We start from the raw sequence: 10,485 nt of genomic DNA on the forward strand, positions 1-10,485 counted from the left end.
CTCTATTGGTGGAACATTTCCTTCCTGAGGATTGGTTTTTTAACTTTCTGGAAATGCATCTATTATTTACAGTTTTTCCCAGGTATCTCAGGGCAGTGCAAACGTACAAGACAAAGTCAGCAGCCTATGTGTGCTCTTTAAGAAGGGCATGATATGCTGCGAAGAGACTTAGGATCAGGAACAGTGTGGTGGTGTGTGCAAGGATGCATGAGCAATCCGGGTGTGTTGCCAGCAGTTTTAAAGTTTTACCACTGTCATATGAGGACAGTAATACTGTAGTGGTCTCTGGTGTAGCAGGCATTGTTTGCAATGCAGAAAGTGTGGGTTTGAGGGAAGATTTTAAGGAGGAGGCAGAACAGAGGTTTTGTGGAGTAGTCCAGAGGTGTCTTCCAGGTGTAAATGTGCAAGGGAAAGATTACAAGAGTTAGTAGTAGGTAAAAATGTCCATAGAGGGAACAGACATGAACGTAAAGTAGTGAAAGGAGGACAGAAGAGATAGAGCGTAAAGGTTTCAAAACCAGGCTGAGAATATGTTGTGAATGTACAACAGACCCAGAGCTGAAGCTGTGCTGACTCTGTGTGATGTAACTGAGAGGGCAATGGGGAAAGACACTAAAGGGGGCTGGAGGAATCTGAGTATGGGCCAGGGGATGGTGGTTGCAGTGACATTTTGTACTGGGCTGAGGGGGTAAAATGGATGTCAGGCAAGATTTGGGTTGTCATGTAAAGAAAGGAAGAGGCAGATGTAGGGAAGGGAAATGGAGGTGAAAAGTGGACGGCGATTACTAGCTGTTCATTATCCTGTGAGACAGTTAAGCAGTGAATCAATTATGATACCAAGCAATTGTGTAGATAATGAGTTAAGCAATGAAGCAGTTATACAGCGGATCATTTCTGATATTAAATAAAAATGGGGAGAATCAACAGCAATATGAATCAATTATGCAGAGAACTATTACCAAAGTCAGTCAGTTAAGTAGAGAAACAGTTATACAGCAAGAGAATGAATAAATTAATTATCAAGTGGGACCAATGCTGAGAATTAATTATGCAGAATCTTCCTTTGTGATAATGGGCATGTCTGAGGCAGCTTTATGCACAGAAAAAAAATTCAAAACAGAACCATAAAAACAGGTGCAAAACTAATGAAGACACAAGTCCTGCACCAGTTGGCAGACCCTTTGTGACATTCTCTCATCCATCTCTTTGGGCTAGACTAACCTGTGTTGCAATAGATGCTGAAGCCATTGCAGAAACAGAGCAGAGAAAGCCTGTTTCTTGACCAAGCCTTTCTTCACTGGGAACATGGACATGAGATATAGGAAGTTCAGAGATGACTTTGTGGCTCTGACAGGTGGGATGTAGAAGGAGCCCATGGTCCCTGGAGTCATCTAAGAAGCACAGGGAGGCTCAGGGTTCTTCATGGCCCCTGGATTACTCACGGTCAAACTTCATGTACTTTCTACCAAAGAGACTGAAAGCTGGGTTCTCCTCTGCCTTGCATTGGTTTCCACCTCTAATAAATAGGTGTCAACCCTCAGCAGAGAAATGTTTCCATTTTGTCAGCCCTCTCTACTGTTACAGCTGGATGAAAAACAACTGACCTTTTGGATACTACACTCTCTGATGGTATCAAATACAAGGATTCTGCTTCAAGAGACAACTGTTTTACTTTAAACAGACAAAAATGCAAGACAGACCCCAAGGTGGTGGAAAACAAATTTCCAAGTCTTCATTCCTGTGGTATCAATGAAATATACTGATTTATACAGGGGACACAATATGCTGTATCATTTTTTCTTTCAAGGAAAAAATAATCTAAACCCCAAACACCCTGCAAGAGAGAAGGAAGTCTGTAACATCTTTGAGAAAACAACATGTTTTACCAGTTAAACACCCAAACCCTTTACCTAGACAACACTTCCATCCAATCCTGCGATATTGGCTTGACTGCTGGATCCAACTGAGAAGAAATGCTGAACTAGATTCTTCCATCTGTTATCTGTTCCAAATCTAGTTGGATTCTTAAGATGGCTGGCAAAAAGTCATTCTTGCTGCTCCCATTTTCCTGCCCCACCAGGGTTAACGTTGCTATTTCTCATTACAGCTCAGAAGAGCAATAGTGGGTCTGTCTTAACTGTAACCAAACCTATAGCCTCCCCTTAGGCCAATGCTGCAATGTAAGCACAGAATATTCAGGTCTAAAACATGTTTTTCACACAAACAAGTCAAGATATAGGTTCAAGCTAGCAGTTATTATTTCTTCCAGTTATTGTTTCTTCCAACAAGGTTTAATGTCGTATTTGTTGGTTAGAGAGATAAAGTTATATGGCATGTTCTGGTGATAATAATACAAACATAGTAAGACCTATTCCTATGTTTTTAGCAAAAGTGTTGTGAAACTAGTAACAGAAACTTCTTAATACATTAACCAATATTGTTAAAAAGTATAGTATAGAAATACGTGAAATAGAAAAATGTGACATGAAAGTAAGTGTAAAGGAAAATGGGATCTGCTGGAGCAGAAGCATACTGATGTGGTTGGATACAATGCCACCCTATTTCTGTTCAGCCATGTTAAAAATGCTGTAAGCTCCTATTCTCATCTGAAATGGAGAATGTTAGCTTCAGCTCTTGGTATTTGCTCCTATTTGTGGCTTTCTGTCACCATTTTGGTACAGCACATCAGAATCAGATCTGGCACATGCAGTCGGTATTAATTGCACAGGATTATCTCTGAGGCAGTGTGACAAGAGCTTTATTCTGAGGGTCAGGGCTGCTGAAGTTAGCAGTACTTTTGTAAGCACCCAGCCATGCAACTGGGCATTATGCAGGTACAGTGTACACATAAATAGAAAATGCACATTTCTGTGTGGAAAATATGCAGCAATTATAAAGGCAAGAGATGCAATTTCAGCTGCATTATTCTGCAGTTTTCTGTTTCTTTATTTTGGAGGATTTTGCTGGGGCAAAGCTGCCAGTTACAACTAAACATTTCCTCTTTTTTTTTCCTTTAAGGTATGAGAACTGGAATCAGTATTAATCAGTTATTCACGCAGACACTTTTTGTTAGTGTTTGCACCTACATATATCATTTTCATCAGGCCTCTAGGTTTTTTTAAAGGTTCCTGCAGACTTTTCCACATTTTCATGTCAGCTAGAAACTCAGTTTTAGTCAGTAGGGCAAACCTGTGGCATGCTCTGTGCGAAATGGCTCAAACTGAGTGTTTGCTTTCAAAACAGGCTTTCAACACCATTAGTTTGTTTCTTTCACTGCTGCTTTCTTTCCAGACATCTCCCTTCTAGAATTATCTTCCATTAGAACTATGGAGTTTGTTTGGCTGAATTTAATCTCATGTTATTGGTTTAATGCTGTTAGTGTTAAACCTTCTTAGTTTCTTATCGTATGCTTAAAACTAAAAATTATGTATACACCTCAAGACAAGGATGCAAAAGCCCTAAATGTCTGCCATCAAGGTCTGAGTTATAGAGATGACTGACACTGTAGGTAACACTGTTGTTCTTCGGCAACACTGATCAGTGCTCAAAGAGTTTTAAAGCTGTGGATAGAGGGAGGGAAATTTGCCAGCATGAATCAGACGAAAAACTCACAATCTTGTTTACCAAAACATAGACAAAGGGGAATAAACAGCCTTGTTTCCTTTCCTGTAACTCGTGAGTGGGTTTTTTTACCCCTTGGCAACAAGCAATACCTTTGACTGTAGTCGCAGTTTAGGAAATTGCTTCCCTTATGTTAACTTTGACCTGCCTCCTAGCAGCCTCCAGTATTTGCAGATGTCTTTAGTACATCTAGACTAGAGGCTGGCTCTGGACCCAAGGCTCTGTGGTTGATAATTATTAATATATTGCAGGGTACTGTTAAATGTACCCTCTTGTTGGATCCAAATGATTCTTTTTGCCTCCATGGAAAAATGCAAACTCTGGAGTCCAGAGATGAAGAGTTTCTCTTTTGTGTAATATTCCATAGGAACTGTAGATAGACTGAGCTGGTTATGGAAATATTTCCTGGACAACTGCAATGTTTAAATTCAGAGAACTTTAGCTGCTAGGCAGATGCCTATTAACTGACACTGAAGACCCATAAAGAGATGGCCAACCCAGTGGCCTTGAGGACATGGAGTCGAGCTCCTTCTGAGTCTGAAAGCATTATTTGTTTAGGAATGACCAATGACTCTACAAACTCTGAGAAACATGGATGAGGTCCATGATGTACTTTCTGAAATGTCATTTGCCTGTGTAGAGTCACACAGACTTAGTGAGGGCTCAGAGAAGACAGTCCATCCAAGGAATGGTGCATAGGCCAGACAGATGTAAGTTACTTAAAACACCCTAGATGTTATCTAATGCTTTGTTTCTTCTAATCATCACTTAAATATGAGACCTGGTCATAGACTCCCTGGGGAGGTGACATAAATGCCAGAAACTGACTGTGTGTCTGGGCTGAGACGGGTTGCACTACAGAGCACTGTAGACTCATCTGAAAATAGGGAATGTTCCCCTCTACAGCTGGCATAAAGAGTGATCTCTGCTGGGGTGCACTTGGAGTGACTCACAAGAGGACTGAGATACAATTTCCTTTATAACCATAGAAATTACATAAAATAAATGCCCATATATGTGGAAAAACATTAAAATGTCAACATCACCTAGAGCTTTCCAAAAATAAATATTGTGAGGCCAAAAGACCTGGAAGAAAACATCTTTAAATTGTGATAGGTAACTGCTTAACTATTTAGAAAGAGAAAGGAAATTGCCAACTAAGCCCCACTTCTTTAGGATTCCACTAGACCACAATTCCTTTTTGAATAAAATGCAAATCACTCGGAAAACACAACTTCAGCCCCAAACTTCAAGGTAGTATGAGTTAATACTGTGGCTGGGAGAAGTAACATGTTTCCTTTTGTTACTGAGCAATAGTCTAGGTTATAACATTTCGTAGCATTTCCAGATGGAAGAAAGCAGTCCAATAAAAGATTTTGCATCAGTAAGATCATTTGGGGACATAATTGTGTGTGAAACGTTGCATTTTTGGCAATATGTGAAAAGAGTTCTGGGTGCCCGGCTTTTTGAGATAGGTCCTGCTTGTGTAGAATTTTTTTCCCCTGCACTTAAGTGTCAAATTTCATTGCAGTAAAAAAGAGTACACACCGTAACAGATGGCAAAAATGCCATTGAATAATTTTTAGTAATAGCAGAAAGCTAATTGCTTGTCAGCAGAAAATACCTTTTCCAGAACTGGCAGAAACCCTACAGAATATCCATGTTGTTGCTGTAAGGTTCAAGCTGGTTGATTTTGTAAAAATCTGACAAAAGTAGTCTTTGCGTTCACTGAAAAACATTTAGGTGAGGTACAGCTGCTGAAATGAGTACCTAATTGATGTGAAATGCTGCTGGAGTGCCAAAATGAAAAAATAGATTAAAAAAAAAGAATTACTTCAGTTATGACTTGACCATCTGATGAAGCAAGGTACTCTGGCTTTTGGAAGAGCTTTGTATGAGTTTATACACACTGAAGATTTTAATTTTACATCTTTTAATTGAGAGTATTATGTAGATATGTACTCTACCTGCTAAAAATTAATGAATACCATTTTGGCACCGCTGTGAGAAATGGCAATATTATTATCATTCCTGTATTATCATTCATTGCAGATGTAAAGCCCATAAATTATAGTTGGTGACTTTTGTGCATATATTTCCATCAACAAGCAAAAGCCCCTACAATTCAGTAGGACAAACAGAAACTCATTATGCATTTGAGTTATCTCACCTTTGTTAAGGTTACTGTGAATGTCTGAAGAAACTTGAAATTTTTTGCTTTGTATGCTTTTCTCCTGAAGGAATGGCAAATGATGTATGTGCATTTTTTAAACAAAACAAGGTAAAAAGTTACTTTTTATTTAAAACAAAAGAATTCATATTTAAAACAAAGATATCCTAAATACTCCACCTGAGGAAGATGACTCAATTGGCAGTGCCTGACAAAACTAGTCAGCCCAAATGACTAAATCATTATAACTTTTTGGACTACAGTGCTGTTCACAAAGAACATCACATTAAAACTTTCAGCAGAACTAGTTCCAGGAAGTATTTAGATTTTTTATATAACTCTAATCCAAATAAATACTTTGAAATGCAACAGAAGCTGATAGCCATCATTTCTGTCTTAGGAGAGACCCTAACCTAGTAAGGACCCAGCATTTTTTGTTGTATCTTTACTTTTCCACAGCTGTTGATGGGAAAATTATCTCAATATTTTATATCCACTGCGAGTCTTGTTCTTCTTATTTTTATATAATATTGAAGACATGAATAGATGGAAGAATAGATGTAATTTATTGATTCATAGGAGCACAGAAAATCAGGGGAATCTGCAACACACTGATACCACCCATCTTTGCTGTGTCAAGAAAGTCACTTGAAATCTGAAGGCCTTCCATGGAGTTTACATCTGTCCTTCAGGCTCTGGACCTCAGTGAGTTCTCAAACTCTGAAAGACTTCCTATCTGTTGGCTCTATGGGTTCAGCATAAAGACCCTCATTTTTCCCTGAACAGGACCGTGATGGGGGAAGAATCTCACTGATATAGAAATGTGATTCCAGCTTTTCATTTGCCAAGTGTATTTTTAACTATTTATTTTTGAGTGGCTGCTCTGCACTTTGCTTTAGTGTTATTTTTATAAAGATAATTTGTAGCTGTGTAAAAGGTGCTGAGGGTGCACTTCCAGAACCCTTTTGTACATATGCAAAAATAATGAATAAATAAATAAATGCTCCTTTCACATGACCTCATCAAGAGCAAAGCCAAATTCTAGCAAGAGAAAGCCAGCTGAGCAGAATTTTCCAAGCGCCTGTATTACAACATTATTTCTATTCCCATTGCATCTCAGAGCCCTAGTCACAGACTGGGACATTACGATGCTAAATGCCACACAAAAATAAAAAGGAGGTCTTTGTTCCAAGGGGCTTTTATAACAGCAGTGGTCGAAACAGAGCAATGTCTGTCAGTAAGACCCAGGAACGTTTTTCTGACTGTGGAAGTGTGTATCAGCAGTTTCTTTTTATGCCAGCTCAAGGACAGATGGGGTAGGTAGGTGTGATGATATCTGGAGTTCCATTTCAGATGCTGTGAACAAACTCATAAATGCTTCAGAAGAACCAAGCTGTACACTTGCTGTACTTTGAAGAGGTAGGTTAAAAAACCAAATGCTAATCAGCCAGCTATGCAGAGATGAAGTGGGGACAGTCAGCTCAGGTTTTCAAGTCAGCATTGCTGCGGGATTTTGCTTATGTACACACTTGTGATCTTGTTTTCTATGTCTACAACCATCTGAAATTTTGCATAGCTGCAGACTGAACATCTGCATAAATCTGAATGAAAGATTTAAAAAACAAATAAGAAGATTATGTGGCAAAACCACATCTTTGTTGCAGCATTTTGGAGCTCAGACACAAAAAATCAGACACATTATATGAAACTAACAATACAAAATTGTGTTTTCAATATATATAATCCATCTGGACATTAACTTTTATCACCTGTATCTTCAGGTTTGAACTGAGGGCTTCACACTACTAGGAGCAAGGAAATAATTATGAATTATTAGGCTAGTACTGAAGACACTGCACAGTTCCAATAAATGGACAGTGAGGACATATATTTGTGGATAAATGGACTAATCTCTCAAATCTCATAGTTGTGGTGATACATTGCTGGAGCCCCAAGGTCTCACTAGCCTGAAAGTGACAGCTGTGCTTTCATTGAGAGAAAAGGATTTTAGCTCTTGGATCCCTGTGGCAAGTGACAGTCCCCAAATTTGCAGGAGTGCAGGAGACTTCAGGGTCCTACATGCTGAACTTTTCTTCATGCAGTCATGCCCTGGCCATGTCTGCATCTCAAGTCTTTTGTGATACCCTTCCAGGCTGTGATTGTGCCCTGCCATGTGCCCTTCCTTGTGTATGCACATGAAGTTAGAGAAATGCACAACCTGAGGCTGCATGGGAGGAAAGCAAGCACATCTCTTCTTTATCAATCTGAAAAATAATCTCTATAAGGTGATTTTACATATTGATTTTCCCTTGGCAAGAAGCATGCATTGTTGAAATTACACACACACACGTCCTGCTTTCTTCATCTCCTTTGACTTTAGGGGAGTAACATTACCAGACAGGCAAAGAAATGAATCTGGCATCTGGGAAACTTGAGAGTAGGCGAGAACTAGAAAGGGAATTGCAGCTTTAAATGGCTACCTCTTCTCTTTTCATTACTAGCATCTAGAGTCCTAAGTGGAATTGGGCCCCATTTCCAGAAAGTACAACTAAATGCAAGACAGTTTACACAAAATCTCCATTTTTACCTGAATGGGTAAAGTAGAAATATTTTTTGATTGACCAGAATGAGAATGCTTTTGTTCAACTGAATCAGAGCATTTCATGCTAGATCAGAGAACATATCTGAGATGCTAATACTGATGTTCTGCATCAGCCAGTTTATCTCTAATTCAAGATCTTTGCCTAGATTAAACCCTGGTACTATACCATAATGTGCCTGTAGACTACACCAGCCCTGACAAGTTCATCAGCTGGAACATATTCGGAGGCAAGGGAATGAGGGGAAAGGGGCCCTTGGGCAATTCAGCTGGGCACCGTTCTGTTTGGGGAGCATTGAAACTTTTCAGTGAAATTAAAATGCAGCAGGAATTGGCTTTTCGAATGCTAGAAGTGCAGCTGGGAAGTAACTGGTGGGTTAAAACTGCAGATGAAAAGCCGTGGGCACTTGCAGCAATTAAGCAGTCTGGAGTCTTTCACAGAATGAGCAAAAAACCACACATTTTAAATACAGTGAAAATATCAGGCAAATATATCTCTGCAGCTTTTTCCTGGCACTTTATTTCATCAACCAGCTAGTAATACTAGTGTTCATACCCTATATAGAATTTTTTACCAATGATTTTTCTTTAAAAAGAGGTCATGTTTAAAAATTAGGGTTGAAATGAATAACTGACGAGCCAATATCAGCAGGCCCCTATTTCAGGGTGTCAATTAGATGGCTACTTTTGCACTGCTGGGTACTTGACAATATGCAGTTAAATTATAACAATATGCAGTTAAAATCACTACTGGCCTCCTTTGATTCTTCCTCCATTAGCTTCTATTGTCTTTAACATAAGCCCTGGTAATTCTTCCACTCATTTGAATAAATAATAATTACAGTTCAGTAATCCTTGTTATAGCATTGCCTAATTAGTCTCTGTAGCTGACTTAAGGTTTTAAATCATGAAGATAGAAATGAATTAAATATAGGATAAACAAAACCCTCTCACAAAACAGCTTTCTCTCCAACATCATAGAAATGTTTCTCAAGGAACTATGGAAAAATAATTTTAAAAGCATTTAAACTTATTTTCCTGGACAATTTCCAACTTTTAATTTGTTGATATTTTTATTTTGCTCTCTTGCATCTCAAATGGAAGATGGACCAAGTCTTAAAATGTAGGTAACATTTTTATCTTTAAGTAGTCTTCTCCTAGGAATGATGCTGCATGCATAAAACATCCAGCATCCAACAGACTAAACTGAACTCTTCTATGAGTGTATTAAAGTCAACAGAGTTACACACAAATGAATTTGGCCCAGTGAAGCATTCTGGAGAATAGAGCGAAGCCTATCAGACTACATACAAGAAAATAGAATACCAGAGCTGCACAGTTGGACAATTTAATTCTATTGTCCTTTCGGCTCCAAAGCTTCTCACTTGCTAGTTTCTATTCTGCAGAGCTTTTTATACGACAGCCATCACCACAAGATCTGAGTACCTTCCAATAATGCATTAAATAGTGTGACTAACATCTGGTCCAAGTTTGTTTTCTCATCTTCTCTAATGCTCTGGGAAGTTCTGTTTATAATAAATAATTATCATGAGGAAAGGTATTTGTCCCTTAAGATGCTACAGAAGAGAAGCAGCATTTTTTACACAGATAATCAAATATTTAGGGGAAAACATACTTCTTTTCTACAATTGAGAAATACAGCCTTATATGTTTATAAAGTACTTTCCACAGATGTCTCAGGAAGAACACTTTGCAACAATAATGCATTCCTAATGCCCTCTATACACAGAATTATGTCAAGGCAAAATCTTGGGAGAAGAAGCTGTGTTGTCAGTTTGGTAGGAATCAAAGTGGTTCACATCCTTGTGGAAGATGCTTGGCCATTTCTGAGACTGGCAAGTTGAGAGCAGAGCAGGAGGGGAGAGTTTAAGGCTTGGATCATGGCTGATCCAGGACCAGCTGGAGTAGACAGCAGGAGTCTCTACATGGCTCCTCTTTGGCTCATTCTGGAGTCCAGAATGGGAAGGAGTTGAGTAAAACATTCACACAATGAAATCAGAAATAAAGAAGAGATTTGAGCAATCCCCTTATGAATGAGCAGTGTACTTTGCTCATGACACAAAAAGAAATCTTG

This window comes from Coloeus monedula (genome assembly GCF_965178545.1).
Source record: "Coloeus monedula genome assembly, chromosome: 1".
In the NCBI taxonomy this organism is placed as follows: Eukaryota; Metazoa; Chordata; class Aves; order Passeriformes; family Corvidae; genus Coloeus; species Coloeus monedula.